The 13590-nt window shown below is 35.8% G+C and overlaps 4 non-coding genes across 4 annotated transcripts; all 4 read right to left on the reverse strand.

Moving 5' to 3' along the window:
• Positions 1–5654: 5654 nt before the first annotated feature.
• On the reverse strand, positions 5655–5819 carry LOC135752677 (U1 spliceosomal RNA). Its single transcript, XR_010533211.1, has one exon. It is a non-coding gene; the product is annotated as a U1 spliceosomal RNA (small nuclear RNA).
• Positions 5820–6604: 785 nt separating this feature from the next.
• On the reverse strand, positions 6605–6795 carry LOC135752750 (U2 spliceosomal RNA). The gene has a single exon (XR_010533278.1). It is a non-coding gene; the product is annotated as a U2 spliceosomal RNA (small nuclear RNA).
• A 5654-nt stretch (positions 6796–12449) lies between these two features.
• On the reverse strand, positions 12450–12614 carry LOC135752678 (U1 spliceosomal RNA). The gene has a single exon (XR_010533212.1). It is a non-coding gene; the product is annotated as a U1 spliceosomal RNA (small nuclear RNA).
• Positions 12615–13399: 785 nt separating this feature from the next.
• LOC135752752 (U2 spliceosomal RNA) lies at positions 13400–13590 on the reverse strand. Its single transcript, XR_010533280.1, has one exon. It is a non-coding gene; the product is annotated as a U2 spliceosomal RNA (small nuclear RNA).

Raw genomic sequence — 13590 nt, forward strand, 5'->3', positions numbered from 1 at the left:
ACCGGAATAGACGCAGCCAAAGGGGGAGCCGGCGAAGGCGCTGGCTTTTGGGGTGGAGGCTAGCGGGCATTTAACTCTATACGTTCTCATTGTATAACCCAGAGGTAGAACGTTGAGCTAGCAAATCAGAAGTTCATGTTTTAATGCAGGATCTGATCCACGCTCATGAGAGAGAGAGAGAGATAGAGAGAATTTAGAATTTTCAAAAAACCTTTATTACAAATTAAAACATTTTCATAACCTCAAATCAGAAAAAACAAAGAAAAAAATATATATAGTAACGGAAATAACAAAAAAATAAGCCAACATAGGAGCAAAGAACAAATCATCTTCAATAACCAGACACAGAGCTCCTCCATAATACCAAATCAATTCAAAAGAAAGAAGATCATTCATTGCTTTAAAGTATCTAAAACCAATAAGGATTCTAGATTTAACTTATTTTAAAAACTGCTAATGTATCATGGCTTCCGGGTCTGTCAACGTTGCTGTGGTTTTTCGACAGCTGTAATATGAAGGGTAGAGTGAAAAAAAATATTTAAGTGTTTTGAACATCCCAATTTGTTCGTTTACTTAGTATTTTCTTAATGTTTTCGAGTTAAAAAATAATTCTTAAATCGAGATACATTTACTTAATAAGCAAAGTGGCTTAGAATTTAAGTCTTGTTTACTGAAATAAATTCTAAAATGTAATAGGTTAAGGCTTAAAACAAGTAAAAATATCTGCCAGTGGGGTAAGAAAAATAAACCTAAATTGAGTTTATTATTGAATTAAGTTGAAACTAGAATTAAGTTTATTTTTCTTACCCCGCTGGCAGATATTTTTTATTTGTTTTAAATATAAACCTGTTGATTTTTATAATTTATTTCAATTATTACAAAGTATGCGATCTGATTTTTTTAATCGCGGTGTTTCTTTTATTCCTCGTTTCTTTTCCGTGCATTTGCTTTATTTATTTATTTTTGCTTGTTGCATTTAAATGCACATTTGATTTGTTGCCACATTATTATGTGTTAATGTATTTTTTAACATGTTTATCAACAAAAAGTGCGTTATTATAATTAATTATATAGCTGTGAAATATATACAACAATTCCCAGCAAAAACAAAACGTTTTTATAACAATTTTCTATTACAATACATAATATCTTAAGCCACTTTGCTTACCAAGTAAATGTATCTCCATTTAAGCATTGTCAGATATTCACTAGAAAACAAGACAAAAACAGTAAGTAAGATATTAATTTACTTTTTTCTTTCAAACATAAATTTACAGACGGCTGGAAATTTTTAATAAAATAACTAGACATACCTATTCGGGTCTGCTCCCGTTTGCTGTGATGACGGGGGACTTAGTCCAAAGCACATTTTGAGGAATACTTACACATTTTACTTCTTATTTCTTTGAAATTAATTATGCATACACTATGGATTAAAAATGTCCCGACTGCGAACCTGATAAAACCCAGGTAAAAAGCAAATACAAATAAACCATTTTGATTTAGCAAAAGTTTACAAATAAATGCACTCCTTGCACACAACAAGCACGTCTAGTTACCATTCATATTTTGCGTGATTTAAGTTTCGTCGCATACATTTTGGAAGGCACACGATAAAAACAAAATAAGGCTTTTAATGTATGCCGACCTCATTCTCCGTTGAGGGCTTATCAATCATAATAAACGCTGTTAACTCTTCTCATTGAATGGTCTAAATCCAATGCTGGTAAAGAAATCAAATGTGCATTTAAACGCAACAAGCAAGCCGTAAAGCAATGGATGCAGGCAAACAAACGAGGAATAGCACATACACCACGATTAGATCATCGGGTCGCATACTTTGGAATTAATAAGAAATAATTATTCAGTCTAAAGAAATAAGAAGTAAAATGTCTAAGTATTTCTCCAAATGTGCACACTCATTACAATAAACGGGAGCAGACACGAATAGTTATGTATGTCTCGTTATTTTATTTAAAATTGATAAGCTGTCTAACATATGATATATTTTGATAATACGAAATGCTAAAAAAATAATATAACACCAATCGACAATATCTGTTATTGTTATTTTTACAAGTAAATTCATGTGTAGGAGAAAACAAAGCAGCTGTCAGTCCATACTATATTGAGTGGCCATCGTAGTGGTGCAACCTGAACGATGTTTTCCCTACTTCCGGTCAAAGCCGCCATTTTGTGAAATAGGCATATAGGTGACGCTGGAGCACGCGGCCATTGTCTCTGTTCAACAAAACAAGTATATATATACACATACGCATATTTTTCCTCAATCAATCACCGAATACAAGGTGCAATTCGATGCCAACTGACCCTTCTCTCTGGTTTCATGTTTGTAAGGAAAATTAAGGGGGAAATTACGATAGCATTTCAGCCAAACATTCATTCGTGCCACGCTGCTTTTCTTTGAACGAAAAAAAACCCTCTGCTCCCCCTACACAATTTCTTCTCCTGTTATTTTATGCTTAAAACAAGCAAATAAATCTGACTACAGGGTAAGAAAAAATTCGTGAACTTTTCCCATAAACACTTAATTCAAGAAAAATTGTCCCACCCCACTGGCCATTTTTTATCCACAATACACATTCGATGTCTGCAGGCACCATTGTCTTTGTTCAACGCAAACAATTCTGTTGCGTTTTTCTTTGAACGAAGTGCTCCGCCTAGATAATTTGACCCATATTCACATGGGTTTGTTTCTCGTTTTTTTTTCTTTGAGAACAATCTATATAGCGCCTTCCACAATCGTTTTGGTGTTAGCTTTACGTAAAATAGAAACACAGAAAGGTACTGAGCGATGGAGAGACCACAAACGCGGAACGTATTATGGACCACGGACTGGCAAACAAACTGGCAACCACGCACTAAAGAAGCAAACTCTGATTTTAAACTCACCTTATTTGTCCCCGGAAAGCGCCAGAGTCGATGCACGGAGTGGACGGAACAAGCCTCGCTTCCATAGCCGAAGGTCAAAAATCCATTTAAACGTGTAGTCCCCGGTGTCCACTCGATCTTACCCAAAAAGCCGAGAAGCGATACCGCAATGGCATCCGGAGAAGGCGCTGGCTGTCGGGATGGAGGTTAGCGGGTCAGAGGTCCGGCACTGAAGGTCTGCGTTCATTATTCACCGTGTGCATTTCACTCTATATCCACTTTCTAATGTATAGCACTTGATAAGGATTAACAGTTTAAAAACAGAAATGCAAGACATCAGAAAATACATTTATTTTTTACTTTCATAACATGAGAGGTGTCATACAATAACAAATATGAGCTTTAAAATCACATTCCTAAGTTAAAAATATACATAAAAATAGATATATGGATCATTACACAAATCACTACTCAAAGGACCTATGTTAAATAACTGCTTCAATATTAATTAACAATAACATTTGGCCAAGGCAGTCCTTGTAAATAGACATATAAATAGACAAATAAAATCATGACATATATGCTGTAGAGCCTGAGATAGAGAAAAATAATAAGGAATTCTGCTTTTACTACCATCTCAGAAATATTGCCAGAATTAGAGGTTTTGTCTCAAGACAGGACTTAGAGAAACTTGTTCATGCTTTCATCACCAGCAGGGCCGATTATTGCAATGGTCAATGGATTTAAAAAGTACTGTTTCTTGTTTAAAAACCACTTCATGGCTACAATACATGACAGATATGCTAATCGAATATGAAACCGATTACTCGGATCAATAGGATCAGGTCATTTAGAAAAAACAAGGGTTCACTCAAAACAAGGTGCCTCAGCATTCAGTTATTATCAGCTTTCAGAAGAGATCAGATGTGCTTCAACAGTAGACACTTTTAAATCTAGATTAAAAACACATCAGTTTAACTTTGCATTTACTGAATGATTTAAAACAGTACGAATAAAACAGTACAAAAGAATAAAACAGTATGAACCTTACCTGTTATAAAGGGAATGAAGCTTACGGTATGGTGCTTACCTGCAGAAATAAATAAAGTACAATAAGAACACACAGAACTTCAATTTTCAAAATTATTTTAACATTAAATGATGATTATTTTACTGGTTTACCTGTTTGTGATTACCACAGGATCCCGTCACGGTCTTCATTTGGTGAACGGTTCTTCACTCATAATTGACCTATACAAGAAATAGAGAAGAATAATAAGCAATTCTGCTTTTACATGTAGATGTGTGCCCCAAGAACACAGACACACCGGCTCCAAAAAGTTTAAACAGTACACATTTCTGTTATTTTAATGTGGCAAATGTGTCAGCTTTAAAAGAAGCATACATTACCTTTTAAAGAGGAAATACCTTTTGCATGAAATACCTTTACTCCCAGCATAAGCAAGCAATTTTCAAAATGCTTTTAAAAGTAAATAGTGATTATTTTACTTGTTTACCTGTTTGTGATTACCATGGAATCCTGTCACCATCATTTTTAAGCTTGTAAAGCAAATAATGAAATATTGACTTAGTAGGAAAAAATATTTTGGAAGTATCGTGATAAATGATGAAGAAAATATTTTGCAAAGTGATAGTTAGCACACGGTTGATGGTACCTATTAAATTCCATCATATTTTTTTATTCCTACTATGGAAGTCAATGGTGACTATCTGCTGTGGGTTTACCATCATTCCTCAAAATACCTTCTTTTGTGTTACTCAGAAAAAAACTAATCCTCGTGTTGTTGTAAGCCTGTATGCATGAGTAAATGATGACAGAATTATCATCATAAATTGAAATATCCCTTTAAACTGTATTTCCCCCCTTAAACCTAAACTTATTTTCCTACAGCAAGTCATTTAGGTAATCAAGAAAATACTTTACCCGTTGTCTTTGTGAGTTAAACAAATACAGCTACGCTTCCAGATCTGTCGACGTTGCTGTGGTTTTTCGACAGCTGTAGTATGAAGGGTAGCGAATGAATGAATACATTGCAAAAAATCATTTCTTACTTGTTATTTCGAACTGTTTTAACTATACACATATCTAGAAAGTCTTAAAATAAGATGCATTTTTTGATGAGCAAAATGCCCTAAGAAAATAAACCTAGCCTTTAGGGAGAAAAAACTCAGAATTTGGGCTTAAAACAAGCAAATAAATCTGCCAAAGGGGTAAGAAACAAATCTAGATATAAACACTTAATTCAAGAAAAATTGTCGTAGCCCATTGGCAGATTTGTTGGCTTGTTTAATGTACATGCATGTACAATATTTCAATTTGTCTTGTATTTATTAGCATTTTGTATTGCCCAACGCTGTCTAGGTTGTTTAACTGTTGTCATTTTCTTATAAAAGCCTTTATAATTTATTAGTTTGGATGATTGCCATTCCCGAGAACCTCTTATATTGGAAGTAAAAGAATCATCTAAGCATTATTTTGTGCTCTTAGACATGTAGCCGTTTGATTGTGGTTCTATTTAATGGCTAGTCTATTCGTTTGGAATGGTCAAACGGCTATTAGATTTTCACTGACAGCCCAAATTAAGCCTTGTTTTAGCCTAGACACTTATTCGCTGTCTATTAAAAGTTATGTAGTCGTTGAATAGCCGCTTTTTTGATGACTAATGTATTCTTGGGCCGTGGTTAGACGTCTCTTGGATTTTACGTAAAACGACAAGCGAATCTATTTTTAACACAAAGGTCAGGGGAGAGCGCGAACGCAGTCCCCCACTATCAGAAATTTTGCAGTCGAGATTCCCACATTTGGGGAATTCGCAAAGGGTCAGCCCAACCGGAGTGCAATGGCTGAGCCTCGCCCTGGGTGAACCACCTTCATGATCATGGTGTCTCCCCTGCCAGGTAAGTATGAGCGACACCCTTTGAGGCCAGACGGCCGCATCTTCCTGTGACCGATCACATCGACGGCGCCCCCGGAGGCCGTCCGACTAACATTTCATTTACTGTGTGTGACCAGGTGGAAAGCGCACGAAGCCACGTCTGAGACCAAACATTCTTCGAGATCTACCCTGTTTTTATTCCGTTTCCAGCCCGGTTGAACCGTGTAGAGTGAAATATGTGAAACAATTTAAATCAAATGGATTTAAATTGCGCATTCAAATATATGGTTTCGTTATTACAAAGTAACTTTACGTGGAATAGAAACAAAAAAAAATGTACAGAGCAATCAAGAAACAACGAAAGCATAGCAATTTTAGAACGTGGATAAATAAAAACACAGGGCTCAATGACTTTCCCGTTGTCGTTGTGAGTTAAACAAGTACAGCTATGCTTCCAGGTCTGTCGACGTTGCTGTGGTTTTTCGACAGCTGTAGTATGAAGGGTAGTGAAAAAAGTTTTCAGGTGTTTTTAACATTCCAATCGGTCTCGTTCGCTTTTGTTGCGCCTTCAGCTGTGTCGAGGATGTTTAATTCGTCCTCGTATCACCTCCGCAAACTTGTAAAGAAATTAATTAAATACATTACAAAAACATTTCTTTATCAGCGTGTTCATTTCCACGCAAGCTTTTCGTTAAACCAATAAAGCCAACGAAATCACAGCAATTTTAAAACACACGGATTAGAAAAAACACCGTCATTCACGCACAAAAGAAGCAAATTCTTTTTTTTATACTTGACTTATTTATCCCCGAGATGGGGAGCGCACCATTCATGGAAACACTGCAATACCATGTTGATGCATGGAGTGGAAGGAGCAAGCTCCGCTTCCATTTCCGAAGGTCAAAAATCCATTTAACATATAGTCCCCGGATAGGAGACGTATCAGACATTAAACTGATAAGAACAGATACTACACTTGATCTTAGCCAAAAGGCCGAGAAGCGATACCGGAATAGACGCAGCCAAAGGGGGAGCCGGCGAAGGCGCTGGCTTTTGGGGTGGAGGCTAGCGGGCATTTAACTCTATACGTTCTCATTGTATAACCCAGAGGTAGAACGTTGAGCTAGCAAATCAGAAGTTCATGTTTTAATGCAGGATCTGATCCACGCTCATGAGAGAGAGAGAGAGATAGAGAGAATTTAGAATTTTCAAAAAACCTTTATTACAAATTAAAACATTTTCATAACCTCAAATCAGAAAAAACAAAGAAAAAAATATATATAGTAACGGAAATAACAAAAAAATAAGCCAACATAGGAGCAAAGAACAAATCATCTTCAATAACCAGACACAGAGCTCCTCCATAATACCAAATCAATTCAAAAGAAAGAAGATCATTCATTGCTTTAAAGTATCTAAAACCAATAAGGATTCTAGATTTAACTTATTTTAAAAACTGCTAATGTATCATGGCTTCCGGGTCTGTCAACGTTGCTGTGGTTTTTCGACAGCTGTAATATGAAGGGTAGAGTGAAAAAAAATATTTAAGTGTTTTGAACATCCCAATTTGTTCGTTTACTTAGTATTTTCTTAATGTTTTCGAGTTAAAAAATAATTCTTAAATCGAGATACATTTACTTAATAAGCAAAGTGGCTTAGAATTTAAGTCTTGTTTACTGAAATAAATTCTAAAATGTAATAGGTTAAGGCTTAAAACAAGTAAAAATATCTGCCAGTGGGGTAAGAAAAATAAACCTAAATTGAGTTTATTATTGAATTAAGTTGAAACTAGAATTAAGTTTATTTTTCTTACCCCGCTGGCAGATATTTTTTATTTGTTTTAAATATAAACCTGTTGATTTTTATAATTTATTTCAATTATTACAAAGTATGCGATCTGATTTTTTTAATCGCGGTGTTTCTTTTATTCCTCGTTTCTTTTCCGTGCATTTGCTTTATTTATTTATTTTTGCTTGTTGCATTTAAATGCACATTTGATTTGTTGCCACATTATTATGTGTTAATGTATTTTTTAACATGTTTATCAACAAAAAGTGCGTTATTATAATTAATTATATAGCTGTGAAATATATACAACAATTCCCAGCAAAAACAAAACGTTTTTATAACAATTTTCTATTACAATACATAATATCTTAAGCCACTTTGCTTACCAAGTAAATGTATCTCCATTTAAGCATTGTCAGATATTCACTAGAAAACAAGACAAAAACAGTAAGTAAGATATTAATTTACTTTTTTCTTTCAAACATAAATTTACAGACGGCTGGAAATTTTTAATAAAATAACTAGACATACCTATTCGGGTCTGCTCCCGTTTGCTGTGATGACGGGGGACTTAGTCCAAAGCACATTTTGAGGAATACTTACACATTTTACTTCTTATTTCTTTGAAATTAATTATGCATACACTATGGATTAAAAATGTCCCGACTGCGAACCTGATAAAACCCAGGTAAAAAGCAAATACAAATAAACCATTTTGATTTAGCAAAAGTTTACAAATAAATGCACTCCTTGCACACAACAAGCACGTCTAGTTACCATTCATATTTTGCGTGATTTAAGTTTCGTCGCATACATTTTGGAAGGCACACGATAAAAACAAAATAAGGCTTTTAATGTATGCCGACCTCATTCTCCGTTGAGGGCTTATCAATCATAATAAACGCTGTTAACTCTTCTCATTGAATGGTCTAAATCCAATGCTGGTAAAGAAATCAAATGTGCATTTAAACGCAACAAGCAAGCCGTAAAGCAATGGATGCAGGCAAACAAACGAGGAATAGCACATACACCACGATTAGATCATCGGGTCGCATACTTTGGAATTAATAAGAAATAATTATTCAGTCTAAAGAAATAAGAAGTAAAATGTCTAAGTATTTCTCCAAATGTGCACACTCATTACAATAAACGGGAGCAGACACGAATAGTTATGTATATCTCGTTATTTTATTTAAAATTGATAAGCTGTCTAACATATGATATATTTTGATAATACGAAATGCTAAAAAAATAATATAACACCAATCGACAATATCTGTTATTGTTATTTTTACAAGTAAATTCATGTGTAGGAGAAAACAAAGCAGCTGTCAGTCCATACTATATTGAGTGGCCATCGTAGTGGTGCAACCTGAACGATGTTTTCCCTACTTCCGGTCAAAGCCGCCATTTTGTGAAATAGGCATATAGGTGACGCTGGAGCACGCGGCCATTGTCTCTGTTCAACAAAACAAGTATATATATACACATACGCATATTTTTCCTCAATCAATCACCGAATACAAGGTGCAATTCGATGCCAACTGACCCTTCTCTCTGGTTTCATGTTTGTAAGGAAAATTAAGGGGGAAATTACGATAGCATTTCAGCCAAACATTCATTCGTGCCACGCTGCTTTTCTTTGAACGAAAAAAAACCCTCTGCTCCCCCTACACAATTTCTTCTCCTGTTATTTTATGCTTAAAACAAGCAAATAAATCTGACTACAGGGTAAGAAAAAATTCGTGAACTTTTCCCATAAACACTTAATTCAAGAAAAATTGTCCCACCCCACTGGCCATTTTTTATCCACAATACACATTCGATGTCTGCAGGCACCATTGTCTTTGTTCAACGCAAACAATTCTGTTGCGTTTTTCTTTGAACGAAGTGCTCCGCCTAGATAATTTGACCCATATTCACATGGGTTTGTTTCTCGTTTTTTTTTCTTTGAGAACAATCTATATAGCGCCTTCCACAATCGTTTTGGTGTTAGCTTTACGTAAAATAGAAACACAGAAAGGTACTGAGCGATGGAGAGACCACGAACGCGGAACGTATTATGGACCACGGACTGGCAAACAAACTGGCAACCACGCACTAAAGAAGCAAACTCTGATTTTAAACTCACCTTATTTGTCCCCGGAAAGCGCCAGAGTCGATGCACGGAGTGGACGGAACAAGCCTCGCTTCCATAGCCGAAGGTCAAAAATCCATTTAAACGTGTAGTCCCCGGTGTCCACTCGATCTTACCCAAAAAGCCGAGAAGCGATACCGCAATGGCATCCGGAGAAGGCGCTGGCTGTCGGGATGGAGGTTAGCGGGTCAGAGGTCCGGCACTGAAGGTCTGCGTTCATTATTCACCGTGTGCATTTCACTCTATATCCACTTTCTAATGTATAGCACTTGATAAGGATTAACAGTTTAAAAACAGAAATGCAAGACATCAGAAAATACATTTATTTTTTACTTTCATAACATGAGAGGTGTCATACAATAACAAATATGAGCTTTAAAATCACATTCCTAAGTTAAAAATATACATAAAAATAGATATATGGATCATTACACAAATCACTACTCAAAGGACCTATGTTAAATAACTGCTTCAATATTAATTAACAATAACATTTGGCCAAGGCAGTCCTTGTAAATAGACATATAAATAGACAAATAAAATCATGACATATATGCTGTAGAGCCTGAGATAGAGAAAAATAATAAGGAATTCTGCTTTTACTACCATCTCAGAAATATTGCCAGAATTAGAGGTTTTGTCTCAAGACAGGACTTAGAGAAACTTGTTCATGCTTTCATCACCAGCAGGGCCGATTATTGCAATGGTCAATGGATTTAAAAAGTACTGTTTCTTGTTTAAAAACCACTTCATGGCTACAATACATGACAGATATGCTAATCGAATATGAAACCGATTACTCGGATCAATAGGATCAGGTCATTTAGAAAAAACAAGGGTTCACTCAAAACAAGGTGCCTCAGCATTCAGTTATTATCAGCTTTCAGAAGAGATCAGATGTGCTTCAACAGTAGACACTTTTAAATCTAGATTAAAAACACATCAGTTTAACTTTGCATTTACTGAATGATTTAAAACAGTACGAATAAAACAGTACAAAAGAATAAAACAGTATGAACCTTACCTGTTATAAAGGGAATGAAGCTTACGGTATGGTGCTTACCTGCAGAAATAAATAAAGTACAATAAGAACACACAGAACTTCAATTTTCAAAATTATTTTAACATTAAATGATGATTATTTTACTGGTTTACCTGTTTGTGATTACCACAGGATCCCGTCACGGTCTTTATTTGGTGAACGGTTCTTCACTCATAATTGACCTATACAAGAAATAGAGAAGAATAATAAGCAATTCTGCTTTTACATGTAGATGTGTGCCCCAAGAACACAGACACACCGGCTCCAAAAAGTTTAAACAGTACACATTTCTGTTATTTTAATGTGGCAAATGTGTCAGCTTTAAAAGAAGCATACATTACCTTTTAAAGAGGAAATACCTTTTGCATGAAATACCTTTACTCCCAGCATAAGCAAGCAATTTTCAAAATGCTTTTAAAAGTAAATAGTGATTATTTTACTTGTTTACCTGTTTGTGATTACCATGGAATCCTGTCACCATCATTTTTAAGCTTGTAAAGCAAATAATGAAATATTGACTTAGTAGGAAAAAATATTTTGGAAGTATCGTGATAAATGATGAAGAAAATATTTTGCAAAGTGATGGTTAGCACACGGTTGATGGTACCTATTAAATTCCATCATATTTTTTTATTCCTACTATGGAAGTCAATGGTGACTATCTGCTGTGGGTTTACCATCATTCCTCAAAATACCTTCTTTTGTGTTACTCAGAAAAAAACTAATCCTCGTGTTGTTGTAAGCCTGTATGCATGAGTAAATGATGACAGAATTATCATCATAAATTGAAATATCCCTTTAAACTGTATTTCCCCCCTTAAACCTAAACTTATTTTCCTACAGCAAGTCATTTAGGTAATCAAGAAAATACTTTACCCGTTGTCTTTGTGAGTTAAACAAATACAGCTACGCTTCCAGGTCTGTCGACGTTGCTGTGGTTTTTCGACAGCTGTAGTATGAAGGGTAGCGAATGAATGAATACATTGCAAAAAATCATTTCTTACTTGTTATTTCGAACTGTTTTAACTATACACATATCTAGAAAGTCTTAAAATAAGATGCATTTTTTGATGAGCAAAATGCCCTAAGAAAATAAACCTAGCCTTTAGGGAGAAAAAACTCAGAATTTGGGCTTAAAACAAGCAAATAAATCTGCCAAAGGGGTAAGAAACAAATCTAGATATAAACACTTAATTCAAGAAAAATTGTCGTAGCCCATTGGCAGATTTGTTGGCTTGTTTAATGTACATGCATGTACAATATTTCAATTTGTCTTGTATTTATTAGCATTTTGTATTGCCCAACGCTGTCTAGGTTGTTTAACTGTTGTCATTTTCTTATAAAAGCCTTTATAATTTATTAGTTTGGATGATTGCCATTCCCGAGAACCTCTTATATTGGAAGTAAAAGAATCATCTAAGCATTATTTTGTGCTCTTAGACATGTAGCCGTTTGATTGTGGTTCTATTTAATGGCTAGTCTATTCGTTTGGAATGGTCAAACGGCTATTAGATTTTCACTGACAGCCCAAATTAAGCCTTGTTTTAGCCTAGACACTTATTCGCTGTCTATTAAAAGTTATGTAGTCGTTGAATAGCCGCTTTTTTGATGACTAATGTATTCTTGGGCCGTGGTTAGACGTCTCTTGGATTTTACGTAAAACGACAAGCGAATCTATTTTTAACACAAAGGTCAGGGGAGAGCGCGAACGCAGTCCCCCACTATCAGAAATTTTGCAGTCGAGATTCCCACATTTGGGGAATTCGCAAAGGGTCAGCCCAACCGGAGTGCAATGGCTGAGCCTCGCCCTGGGTGAACCACCTTCATGATCATGGTGTCTCCCCTGCCAGGTAAGTATGAGCGACACCCTTTGAGGCCAGACGGCCGCATCTTCCTGTGACCGATCACATCGACGGCGCCCCCGGAGGCCGTCCGACTAACATTTCATTTACTGTGTGTGACCAGGTGGAAAGCGCACGAAGCCACGTCTGAGACCAAACATTCTTCGAGATCTACCCTGTTTTTATTCCGTTTCCAGCCCGGTTGAACCGTGTAGAGTGAAATATGTGAAACAATTTAAATCAAATGGATTTAAATTGCGCATTCAAATATATGGTTTCGTTATTACAAAGTAACTTTACGTGGAATAGAAACAAAAAAAAATGTACAGAGCAATCAAGAAACAACGAAAGCATAGCAATTTTAGAACGTGGATAAATAAAAACACAGGGCTCAATGACTTTCCCGTTGTCGTTGTGAGTTAAACAAGTACAGCTATGCTTCCAGGTCTGTCGACGTTGCTGTGGTTTTTCGACAGCTGTAGTATGAAGGGTAGTGAAAAAAGTTTTCAGGTGTTTTTAACATTCCAATCGGTCTCGTTCGCTTTTGTTGCGCCTTCAGCTGTGTCGAGGATGTTTAATTCGTCCTCGTATCACCTCCGCAAACTTGTAAAGAAATTAATTAAATACATTACAAAAACATTTCTTTATCAGCGTGTTCATTTCCACGCAAGCTTTTCGTTAAACCAATAAAGCCAACGAAATCACAGCAATTTTAAAACACACGGATTAGAAAAAACACCGTCATTCACGCACAAAAGAAGCAAATTCTTTTTTTTATACTTGACTTATTTATCCCCGAGATGGGGAGCGCACCATTCATGGAAACACTGCAATACCATGTTGATGCATGGAGTGGAAGGAGCAAGCTCCGCTTCCATTTCCGAAGGTCAAAAATCCATTTAACATATAGTCCCCGGATAGGAGACGTATCAGACATTAAACTGATAAGAACAGATACTACACTTGATCTTAGCCAAAAGGCCGAGAAGCGAT

The sequence above is a fragment of the Paramisgurnus dabryanus genome, chromosome 9, assembly GCF_030506205.2.
Source record: "Paramisgurnus dabryanus chromosome 9, PD_genome_1.1, whole genome shotgun sequence".
In the NCBI taxonomy this organism is placed as follows: domain Eukaryota; kingdom Metazoa; phylum Chordata; class Actinopteri; order Cypriniformes; family Cobitidae; genus Paramisgurnus; species Paramisgurnus dabryanus.